The sequence below is a fragment of the Anabrus simplex genome, chromosome 1, assembly GCF_040414725.1.
Source record: "Anabrus simplex isolate iqAnaSimp1 chromosome 1, ASM4041472v1, whole genome shotgun sequence".
In the NCBI taxonomy this organism is placed as follows: domain Eukaryota; kingdom Metazoa; phylum Arthropoda; class Insecta; order Orthoptera; family Tettigoniidae; genus Anabrus; species Anabrus simplex.
In genome coordinates, this window is record NC_090265.1 from 676,176,920 (window position 1) to 676,189,215 (window position 12,296).

General features: G+C 38.4%; 1 pseudogene; it reads right to left on the reverse strand.

Annotated features, from left to right (window-relative positions):
• Positions 1–631: 631 nt before the first annotated feature.
• LOC136872048 (mpv17-like protein 2 pseudogene) lies at positions 632–10,753 on the reverse strand (annotated as a pseudogene).
• Between the last annotated feature and the right edge of the window lie 1,543 nt (positions 10,754–12,296).

Below are 12,296 nucleotides of genomic sequence, written 5' to 3' on the forward strand. Positions count from 1 at the left end.
CCCAAACCGCACAGCCACTTGCTGGGTAACATCTCTTCAATATGTACTGAACACGATCCAATATATTGAAAGTTTATTTCCAGCATAAATAGCCTCTGTCTGAATCCTGAATATTTTGCAACTAAACAACATGAAACTACATTAAAATAAGTTACAATTATAATACACATTAAATATCTGTCTAAATATATTACAATTGAGGAGTTCACTGAAAAAACCTGTAACCCTGATTACTGTTTTTATTTCTGTTTCCTTCAACAGGGGCATCCTCTTATGCCTTTCTGTGTGTGTATAAAATAGGAAAATTTTACTATTAATATAGGCCGCAGATTGGAACATTATAGCTGCCTCAAAGTTTATAATTTTCATGTTCCATATTGATGACAATATAGTTATTGTAGATAAATGAGTCAATCCACATAATCAATACAATATAATATTAGTACTTCAATTTATTTTAATCATGGTACTAATTTCGGACTATTGATATTAGGCCATCATCAACCATAATATCAATAGGCCGAAACTAGTATCCTGATTAAAATAAATTGAAGTACTGATTTTATATTGTATTGATTAGGTGGATTACCTCATTTATCTACAATTATAGCTGCCTATCGTTCAGGGGGTTATTGCGTGATGCTGGTAGGATGCATTACATTCAGTTAGTACCAAGACAGGAATAAAAGAGACCAAGCCTCTCACAGTGGCTCCAATTAGCCTACACAGTGGCCTCCCAATATATGCACTAGCCATGCGTCTTGGTAGGTGTGCTACTTACCAATCGATGAGCCCAAATTGGCGCACTGGAGCGAACCACTGGCAACCAAGAATGAGTCAGCTGGATAATTTATTATTCCCAATAACAGACCATTTACATTGGAATTATGAATTTATTGAAGACAAATATTTCAGGTTCCCTATGGGAATCAATATCTATACCACAAGAGTATTTGTTTACACTACAAGTCTGTTTTGAAACTGATATAGCTTGGAGTTTATTTATTTATTATGCCTTTATTTATGTTTGTAAAATATCATCTGAAGTAACTCTGAACCATTTTATTTGATTTCTTTTAAATATTAAACTAAATTTGTGTTTGTAAAATATTATCTGAAGTAGCTTGGAACTATTTAACTGCATTTGTAAAATATTCATTCAATATTAGCGTGGAACCATCTAATTTAAATTCTCTTAAAGATTAAATTAAATGTAAGAACTATTTTATTACATGTAAATTTCGCTTAGTTAATTTCTATGATCAATAAATCTAAAGTGAAAGAATAAAGATTTGTTTGTAATAATTAATTAAATTCTACAGACATCTATGAAGGAACCCCTTAACTCTCCCATCCTATTTCATTAGTGAAATAAAAACAGAAATTAACAATTAATTTGTGTAGTAGTCTTCTCTGTTTCTTTACAACTGTTACTAATTTGTGAGTGAGACCATTTTTTAATTCTAACATTAGTATTTTACATCCAAAAAATTTAACCATCAATATCTCTATTTTATGCTTTTTGGGTTATACAGTTATCACAGAGAACTCCTCAATCATACCAGATCACAGCTTTCACTAATCATCATCTATCTGCCCAGCAGGTTCATGAGGTTCATGTACAACATAAGATGTATAAATATCAAATCCTAAGGAGATAGTATTGTCATACAATACCCTGAATCTTGTTGGTAAAATGTAGAAGTTTATTAGTTGGGCTGGAGGCCATATCATCCACTCTGCCAAATACAGTTGAGATCCTTTTTCTATTATATTTCTTTTTACAGTTTCTAAATCTGATCTCTCTAAAACTGCTAGTGTTGCAAAAAATAATGTTATACACATTGGTGAACACACAATTTGATCGACAACAACCTTTTTGAGAACAGTCTTTAAAGTCCGCCCTGGAAACATTGCGTCGAGATAATGGTAGGTGTAGTGGCAGAGCATACCGACTGTGAGTCCTGATACTGCCATGCGATAAGTTCGTACCCAGTCCCACTGCTTCTTCTCTCCTTTGAGTATTTCGTAGCGCTGTTCGATCACATCCCCTACAGCTGATAGCGACATGGAGATTCCGGCATTTGTAAAGAATAGATACTTGCCAAAGACGACTCTGCCCACTGTCCGACATCTCTGAACTGGTTTTAATTTGTAAAATCGGGCTATAGTGAGTCCAACATGTTGCATTCTTCAAACAGCAACTACTTAAATCCTGAAAATATAATCACATTTCAATTGTTAAAAAAGGCTTTGATAGTATATACTGAATTTTTTTCAAATGAAACACATGCATCAAAAAAGGCTAAGACAGTACAAGATCAGAGCAGTACTTTTGGATACAAAAGATAGAGCATACGGGAAAAGTAGTTATTCTGCTCACAGATATATATAAATAATGGCTTTTAGCGGAGGACAGGAATGAAGGTACGTCTCCCTCAATCAACGTACAGGGAAGAAGTTGTGGGAAACAGATGGGCTAATGTTTCAAAGGTGAAGGATAATAAGGGCTAAAGGTTCTCATCAGGGAGTGAGTTCAGGAGAGGTATCAGTGAGGAATTTGTATGACTCACTGCAGCTAGAACAACAGAAGTAATATAGGGAACAGTGAAGTGTTACAGAAGAGGGGCGAGGCAAGAAAAAAACTAAATGTAGTGTAAAGGATAGGAAGAGGAAGGTGGAACAGGGTCGTGAGAGGGAAAAGAAAGAAGACTATGAGGTGGGTGGGGCTGAGGCTCTGGTCATGAGCAACTCTACTGTTAGGGAACCAGGGTAAAATGTTATCCAGGAATTAGGTTACGGCAAATGTTGAGGAAAGGAGAAGGTGGTAATTTTCCACGTTGGTACCAACAATGTAAGGCCAGCAGGAATAGGCACTAACATAGTTGCAGATGTATGGGATCTGGTTATGATAGCAGGGGAGAAGTTTAAGGGAGCAGAGACTGTTATCAGTGGGATACTGTGTAGGAGAGATGGTGAATGGAGGGGGATCAGGGATTTAAATGAGACTATGGAGTGGGTATGTGTGAAATTGGGAGCGAGATCCAGGGGATATGGATCTACATTCACATGGCCTTCACTTGAACCACAAGGTACATATAACATAAGGGGTTTGTTTAGAAGAATTATAGGAAGGTACATTCAGGGAAATGGGGTGGAACAGGAATGGATAATGAGTAGACCTGGAATTTTTATGTACAGTAGTATCAAGTGGCTAAATATAACACAAAGTTCCAAAGTATGTAGAAAGTATAAAATATGTAATACCATATATTTAATATAAACTTATCATTCTGTCAATTACAACACACAAAACACTCTTTAGGTATTAAATGTTGTAGCAGAGTAAACAATTATGTATTTTTAATATTCTCTGGAGACATATCAATATATCAGATGCATATCCAATACAAACTTATCGTTTTCTGAATTACAACACTCAAAGCACATTTATACATTCAATTCTTTCGTACATGTAGTACGTGTTGAAGAGATGTTAAGTACAGAACAAAAATGGCCAGCCGGACACCAGTGGGATCCGAACCCACAACCTCCTGATTTCGCGTCGGTTGCTCTACCAATTGAGCTATGGTGGCCTAGGCCATCTTTGTTCTGTTTGAAAGGATCTGAGCTACAGGTCTGGCACTGCTGCTAGCACACTGTAGAGTGCGTTTAAGTCACCCGTTGTGGGGCATGTCAATGAATATTGAATTTTCACGACCGCATTGTAATCGAAACAGACTTTCAACGTATTAGGTCGTGTTACGTACATGTAGTACGTGTTGAAGAGATGTTAAGTACAGAACAAAAATGGCCAGCCGGACACCAGTGGGATCCGAACCCACAACCTCCCAATTACAATGCGGTTGTGAAAATTCAATATTCATTCAATTCTTTAGTACAGTGAACAATTATGTATATTTCAATATTCTCTGGGGTACGTGGGGAAAATTTAGGAGAGGATTTTTTTACAAGAGAAATATCCTTGGGTGGATCAACACCATCTCCATTTAGAATTCAGCACATGCTGTGAAATGTTGGATAACCAGGATTCCTTTCGCAACACTTTTTGCAATTTACTATACCTTTGCACCAGTTTCCCCATGAGCAGCACTTAGTATTTCAATAGCATCCTCTATGACACCAATAGAATCTTGCAGTGGCAGTCCTAATGTTTCTAGACATTTGATGTTTTCTGGAAACCATCTGAAGTTGCTGCTCACGTAGGCAATTGAGGAGACAACTTCAAAGTCACCAAAGACAATTTGTGATTCAATTTAGATACAGCACGTTTAGGATCAAAAGTATCTACAATAGTATAGCATCTAGACACTCACTATAGAAGTTAACTGCTTCTATCCATGTTCCCCACCTTTTTAACACTGGTTCCGGGTGCAGTGGTATCTCTGGCAATTGCTGTTTGTAAAATAACATTTGTGGGGATTTTAGAAAAAACTTTTTCTGTTGTTGAAATGAACCTATTCACTTGTGGAAATTTAGCTCTAATATCTTTGGCAACACATTGCAGTCCATGAGCCAAATACATAAAGTGAAACACTTTCAGAGCAGTTGCAGCTTTAAGTATATATGCTGCAGCATCAGAATACATCACTAATACCGTTCCCTCTTGCATCTCAGTTTACACCAAGCTTTTAATCCATCATTCACAAATTTTGTAATAGTCGAGCGTTTGTACAGTCCAGCTCTTTACAGTAGATCAATCACAACTTTGAGATGCTGCCAGATTCTAGCTTCTCGAAGATTAGCAATAAACATATCCTTAACATCCATTGTTTCATCAAAAGCAACCCATATGAAAGCATTTCCTACATACTGTCTTATATTGTACATTGCTTCATATTAGCAGACTTGAAGATAATTCTTGCATTGTGTTGATTGGTGAAGAATATGTTGCGTGCAGTATTTTTTCCAGAAAAGAAGTGAATTCAGGCACTTCCAATTTAGCGTCCGGTAAAGCAGCTCACCACCGCCAATTTGAGTTTCAGAAAAATGTTTATATGTCATTATATGTATTTTTGGAATAATCATTCCGTGCCACAGATATGTGCATATTTAGATGAACCCAAGCTCTAAGAACCACGGGTGTTATGCCTCCTTCCTTCCAGAACAAAGGGTTGGCTGCCCTCGCTTACGTCACATTCTCACAGGTGTACCATATGTGCTGTCTATACAAGGAAAAGGGATAGTGTATAACGTCATACTTATGACATCACAAACATTTTCTTGTCCACAATGAGATGCTCATTAAATTTGCTGCACATGCGCAGTAGCAAAAAATTATCCTTAGTTTTTTAATATTAATTCCCAGTCTATCTAATACTCTATGATATCAGGTATGATGTCATCACCCCTCAGTCACAACGTAAAAAAAATATACTTAGCTCTGAATATGTGCTCTCCTAGTCGTATATACAGTAGTATACTATTAAATGTTGTATGTGTCACATAATTGTACAAAAGCACAGTATTTTTGCACCTCTACTCATTCCTTATACCCTAATAAATATATCCAACAGCACTTCACGGTGCCTACAAGTAAATTAGCGATGGCCGGCTTCTTTACGGGACACAAAAGATGTAAAGACAAGCACATAGTGCATAGTATTAAAGTAACAATGTTTCCTGAAGCTAATTGAAACTGTTAGAAAAACCAATTTCACAGGTATCACCTGTCATCCTTTCAAACACCTGTTACTCATAATTATCTTAATCCCCCACTGTTGAGGCAACTGACAACAGCCCCACATTAAGTATGAAACTTCAACACAACAATTTATATAATACTAGCTCATGTACACGTGCTTCGCTACGGAATTCTACATTGTATATGGAATTCTAGGTTAGGTAGTGTACACGTGAGGAAGATTGTATTAAATTGCACAGCTCTTAATGTTAACCTAGAAATGCGACGGGAAGTCACCGAACGTCTTTTCTCATTGAAGACTGGGTTAGGGAATTTTCATTGTAATGGTAGGCCCGTTTGCCTACCATCAGTCACAATCAAAATGGGGAGTTTTCATTATAATGGCAGACACTCACTCTCCACCTCCATTTTTACATCCTCAGAAAGACTGTCTTAATGGTTTTCCCAACGGAAATGAACACAGCTCATTACAATGACGTCAGTAGGAAGGGCGCGATTAAAAGCAATGCTTTCATGATATGAAATACTCGATCAAATGAAAAACCACACATTTTCTCACTTTCAACGAACAGTACTACGCTGCTGACCTAACAGTCCAAAGTTCCAGAGCTGGAATGACCAAGCTGCAGACATCCGTGATCCATGAACACTCTTCGTCTTTTTTTGGTGGGAGGGAGGTTCTAATAGTGGAGAGTCCCAGGGCAGAAACTGTGCCCATTTACTAATCTGCTTCCTAGGAGTACCCGATGAGTCGGAAAATTTCAATTCACTACACTGGCGGCGGAAAAATCTGACTTGGAGGCAAATTTTTCCTCCAAGCCAGAGGAGAAACCTCCTCTTCACTGCTAATCTGGAATAAAATGAATGTAAAATTTAATAAAATTGAAGAAATCTTAAGAAACGGCTCTTTTCAGAGTTAAATTTTGAGTTATTTAGTGAATTGTGGTGCTAAAATTTGGAGTAGGCCTAAATTGTAATTCTATTTTTTGCTATTTGCTTTACGTCGCACTGACACAGATAGGTCTTATGGCGACGATGGGATAGGAAAGGCCTAGGAGTTGGAAGGAAGCGGCCGTGGCCTTAATTATGGTACAGCCCCGGCATTTGCCTGGTGTGAAAATGGGAAACCACGGAAAACCATCTTCAAGGTTGCCGACAGTGGGACTCAAACCCACTATCTCCTGATTACTGGATACTGGCCGCAGTTAAGCGACTGCAGCTATCGAGCTCGGTAAATTGTAATTCTAGACCACGTCATGCTACTACTACTACTACTACTACTACTACTACTACTACTACTACTACTACTACTACTAAGTGAGCCTCTACCTTAAGTGTGCACACTGCTCATTCAAAACAGCACGTCACAGAGTAGGGATCGAATAGCTGGAATACTATGATGAACCAGTGTGTTACGTACCAGCAGTGTCAAAAAACGTATGAACCAGAGGAATAGCATGCTAAAGAAGAAAGTTTTTGAACTCCCCAGCTATTTCCCGCCAATATTCAGTCAGACTGTTATACTCGGTACACAGCAGTAATCCCATCTATCGGAGTTGAGTGGCTGGATAAGAGACAAAGAACATCACAACAAACAAGGGTCAATGTAATATTATTGTTGATCAATGTTATGCACTTTTGATATTGTAGGCCTTCACATTTAGTTTCCTCCGACTCTGAAATACCACTCTTATAGTCGGTATGGTACAAATGAATAACATAAATGATCGGAAATTGTATTCACTATAACTTTTGTTATGTAGTACTTTTCGATAGGACCAATAGCAAAGGTATTTAAAAATTAAATTTTATGTGCCTTCCCCTAAACTACAATTTCATCCAGGATGAATAAAATTGTTTACAGCTTAGACCATGCCTTTCCAACTCGAGCACTTAGTGCCGGGGCGCACCAGCGCTGCACTCAGCAGCACCGTTCCCCTCCTTCCCCAACCACCCCACGCAGTGGTCAGTACATGTGTACGTAAGAGACAGTACATTCATTCCCATTCTCTCACTGTGTGTGTGTGGGGGGGGGGGGGGGGGTTGTGTGTCATTCTCAGTAGAATCTATTCGATAGAACACACAGCGGAGCAGTTGGCTTCTCCTTCGTTAAAAATGTTGTTTAGTCCTTCATGAGTGGATTCATATTCTGTTCTCAGTACCGAAGGGAAAGCTCAATGTTTAATTTGTCATGTCATTCTAAGCATAAAGTCTTCAACCGTTCGACGACACTACCACAATAAACATATTTCCACCTATGATGACATTGTTGGCGCAGCAAGAACCGAACAAATTGATAAGTTAAAATCGGAATTGCCAAGTTCTTCTGAGATACGTAATAACTTACTCATTAGGAATTGTTTTACATACAATTTAGCAGATTTGTTTTTGTTTTTGTATTATTAAGAACTGTTTAGAATTAGACTTAGATGTGCTGCTAAGAAAACATATCGGGCGAGTTGGCGGCACGGTTAGGGGCGCTCAGCTGTGAGCTTGCATCCGGGAGATAGTAGGTTCGAACCTCACTGAAGATGGTTTTCCGTGGTTTCCCATTTTCACACCAAGCAAATGTTGTGGCTGTGCCTTAATTAAAGCCACAGTCGGTTCCTTCAAACTCCCAGCTCTTTCCTATTCCATCGTCGCCATAAGACCTATCTGCGTCGGTGCAAAGTAAATAAAATTTGTTAATTTAAGGAATGAAAATGAATTACCTTTGCGAAAGGAGATAAAGTAGGAATAAAGTAATCTCCACAAAGTGGTGCAATCTAACGGGGGACATTTGGAACTGTTTCTGAATAGGGGACTTGCTACACTCGTGCAACTCCCCGAGGCTCATACTGGTGAGCATGCTACATGATTCTATACAGGCTTAGGCTCGTCCCTGCTGAGGTACATTACACCGCGCTGTCCGCTAGGGAGTTGCCGTAGAAAAGCAAACTCCCTGAGTTTGATTCAAAGCCGACAGCGATTGTTGATCTGTTATGAAGCATTAGTACGGTGAACGACCGAAGATGGTTTATTTTAACATGTTTTTTAATACATGTTAGGTTTATTAAACTAAAACATTAGAAGAAACGACAACAAATGAAGTGCAAAATTACTGGGAATTGTGCAACCCTGCAACAATACCATGCACCGCCCCTGCAGTAATATAGTCGTGGTAAAACATATTATCTGGCTTATATTCATTAAAGACACATTATTGAAAGAATGGAAAATAACATTGATGATCTTCACGATATTTTTAACATAGAAGACAGAACATTTAGAGATTATGGAGGCTGGAAATGTTAATAAAATAACACTTTAAGAGACAGAGTGACCCATTTCTCCTGGATGACAAAAGTTTTAACATGAAATATCGATTTACAAAGGAATATGCTCGAATTGTCATTAACACAGTCAGAAATTATTTAATGAATGATCCAAGAGGTGACTCACAGCACAACGGACATGGTCACAGAATGAGGTTAGTAATTATTATCAGTGACATAATTATTACTAACGAGAGTAATATACCACTGAAAAAAGTGTATTACTGTTCTGTTCTTGTTTACTCAAACACTGACATTCTACGCTATTCGTGCCACCACGCGGCTTCTTGAAAAGTTTCTCCTAGATAACCGGCAATAGCGATCATGAAGGTGGTGAACGTGATGAAATAAGTCAGTGAACAGCAGGAAAGGATTCCTATGGCTTGGAACGAGTGTATACATACAATATAGTACTACAATGAGTATACCACGTTTATTAGTAAGAAAAATATGCAACACTTATACAGGATTCATTCGAGGTACAACTATACAAGTGTTAAACAACTTTGCAAGGACTTTATTAGTAAGACTGTAGTTAAACAACTGATAGGGAATCTGCTACCAAAGCGACAACTCAAAATGAAAATCAATGAAGATTATCTAGCAGAGAATGGAGGGATCACTGAAAATCACTGCCAATGTATATCCAGTCTGAACATTACCAGGCCAGGCCTACAATGGAAACAACTGTCACCAATGCTATTGTGAGATAGAAATCCTTACTGAAGTCTTTGCTACCTGCAAACATTGTGAACTCCTTAGAAATACCCTCCACCACCATATTTCAACCATGATCACTAATGCCAAAAGGGAACATAAACACAAAGTGTACGAGGAAGTACATTGATTAATACTCAATGGATCTTCCAGCAAGCTCAGTTCGTGGTTTTATGACTAACTGACCCTATTATTATGCTTCTGAAACCCAAAAAGATAGAAAATAGCATCATCTATGATCCCTCAATGTCATATGGTTCTATAACGAAAAGTATGGTTAGCATATATAGCAGTGGTGGGCCTTATGGTTGGAGCTAAGGGGCCAGATTGGATAACAAATGTATTAGCACAGAGGAGTGTTAGCCGTGAAGGGTTCAACTGCACTTCTGAGGAACCATTGGTAATATTGTTCTGTCAGCGGGCTGGGTATGGTTCTATAATGAAAAGTGTGGTTAACATATATAGCAGTGGTGGGCCTTATGGTTGGAGTTAAGAGGCATAGTAATAGCCACCCCTACACAGCTGTGTAAGCTGTTCAGATTGGATAACAAATGTATGAACACAGAGGATTGTTAGCCGTGAAGGGTTCAACTGCGCTTCTGGGGAACCATTGGTAATATTGTTTCGTCAGCGGGCCGGGTATCGCACGGCTCGGACGATGTTATGCAATTATGAGTGCCATGCGAACGAGCGTATCTTTCTCAACTAGAAAACAGAAGTACCGGTAGGGTTATGTAGTTCACTACCATTGAAAAAATATTTTGCCATGTCCGTTTTTGATCATTTCTCAAATCCGACGAAAAACTAATTTGAAATTAACGTCCGTACTGCACAATCTTAATATTAGTATGCGAGATATAACCAGAAAATGAGTTTAGAGGTTAGAGTTGAATAATATAAGCTTAACATCATAAAGTCAAATACAAACCTGTTATTTGCAGAATCCTCTTAAATTACAGAGGCTGTTCCTCAAATCCAAAGATGTCCGTTAGTGATGTCAGTTGAATAAACGCACAAAATGTATGAAATTATAGCAATATTTACTATTTCCTCGTGCAACACCATCGAATGTTTTTGTAATGAATCGATCATAAATCGATTATTTTCCTCGCGCTATTGCATCTTTGAACTCGCATGTTTCAGACAGTAGCATTCTCTTTGAGCAGTAGAGCTACTTTTTTTCTTTACGCACATTTCAGAGAACGGGTACTAATCTTATCTATAATGCCTCTTTGAACGTGTTCATTAACTGAGTTGGTTGTGAATGTATTATGTATTTGTCTGATGTTAAGCATTCGCAGTTCCAGTCATGGTTTATTCACGACAAATGAAAGGTAGTGGAATTTCGTTTCACAAGTTTCCAGTGAATGTTCCTAAGTTTTGTTCCGAGTTACGTCATAAGAATCGGGCGATCCCAAAATTTGTCACTGGACTTTTTTTAAACTATGCTACCGTGACCGGCAATCGTTTGAGAGGCATCTTCAAACTCAGAAATCTTAAATTAGGAAACCAACGAGGAAAATAATTTGCCCAACAAATTTCACGAAAATGAATGTAGAAAGAGCTAAAAATGTTGTATTTTCCCCTGAAACAATCTTTGGATTGTAAAGTATGCAGGTGGTTTTGTCCCGAGAGCATAAAATACAGTTTAAAATAAGCCATTTGTTTTATGGAGCATTTTCTTAAATTGTTCCATGCTCATAACGTTTGCAACACCTCACATGGGACATATTCAGGAACGAGAACAAACGAGCATCTTTTAACCTCGCGAGTTGGTCGTACGGTTAGGGGCGGGTGTCTGTGACCTTGCATCCGGGAGATAGTGGGTTCGAATCCCACTGTCGGCAGCCCTGAAGATGGTTTTCTTTGGTTTCCCCCATTTTTACACCAGGCAAATGCTGGGGCTGTACCTTAATTAAGGCCACGGCCGCTTCCTTCCAACTCTTAGGCCTTTCCTATCCTATCGTCGCTATAATACCTATCTGTGTCGGTGCGATGTAAAGTCACTAGCAAAAAAAAGCAACTTTTAGTACTGAAGATGAACTCCTCAGTTGGTTAATTAATGATTTCCTGTCATATATTAAGAAACTTAAAATGCATTCAGAGAAAGTAAAAAAGAATCATAAGCTAAATGTATCAGGCATAGATCTTGACTACCCAGTCCACTGTGGCCTGCGTAAAATACCTCATAAGTATTCATTTGCATTATGCATTGACGAGGAACCTAACGAGCTATAACATCGAACTCTTCTTCAGCTACCTAAGACGCCAAGCGGAATACAATGACATTATGGTTCGTGTGGCAAAATAAAAAACAGACTGTAAAGGCTGTTTAGAATATATCTGTTCTCCAGCTACTCAAAGTCCAACATTGTGTCTTATTCGTTTTCAAGATCGAGGAGCCCTCAGATACCGAAAATCGTCTGTGGCACTTCTGCAGTGAACGACGGAATTTGTCACTTCCGCTACGCAGTACTTGTCCCGAAGAGAATTACTAAAAGGTGTACGTTTATTTTTTCGAAAGACATGTTCAACAGTGAAATTAAGTCTGGAAAGTGTAAAGGCGACAAACCACCTCTTTTTCTACTATGAAAATTTCT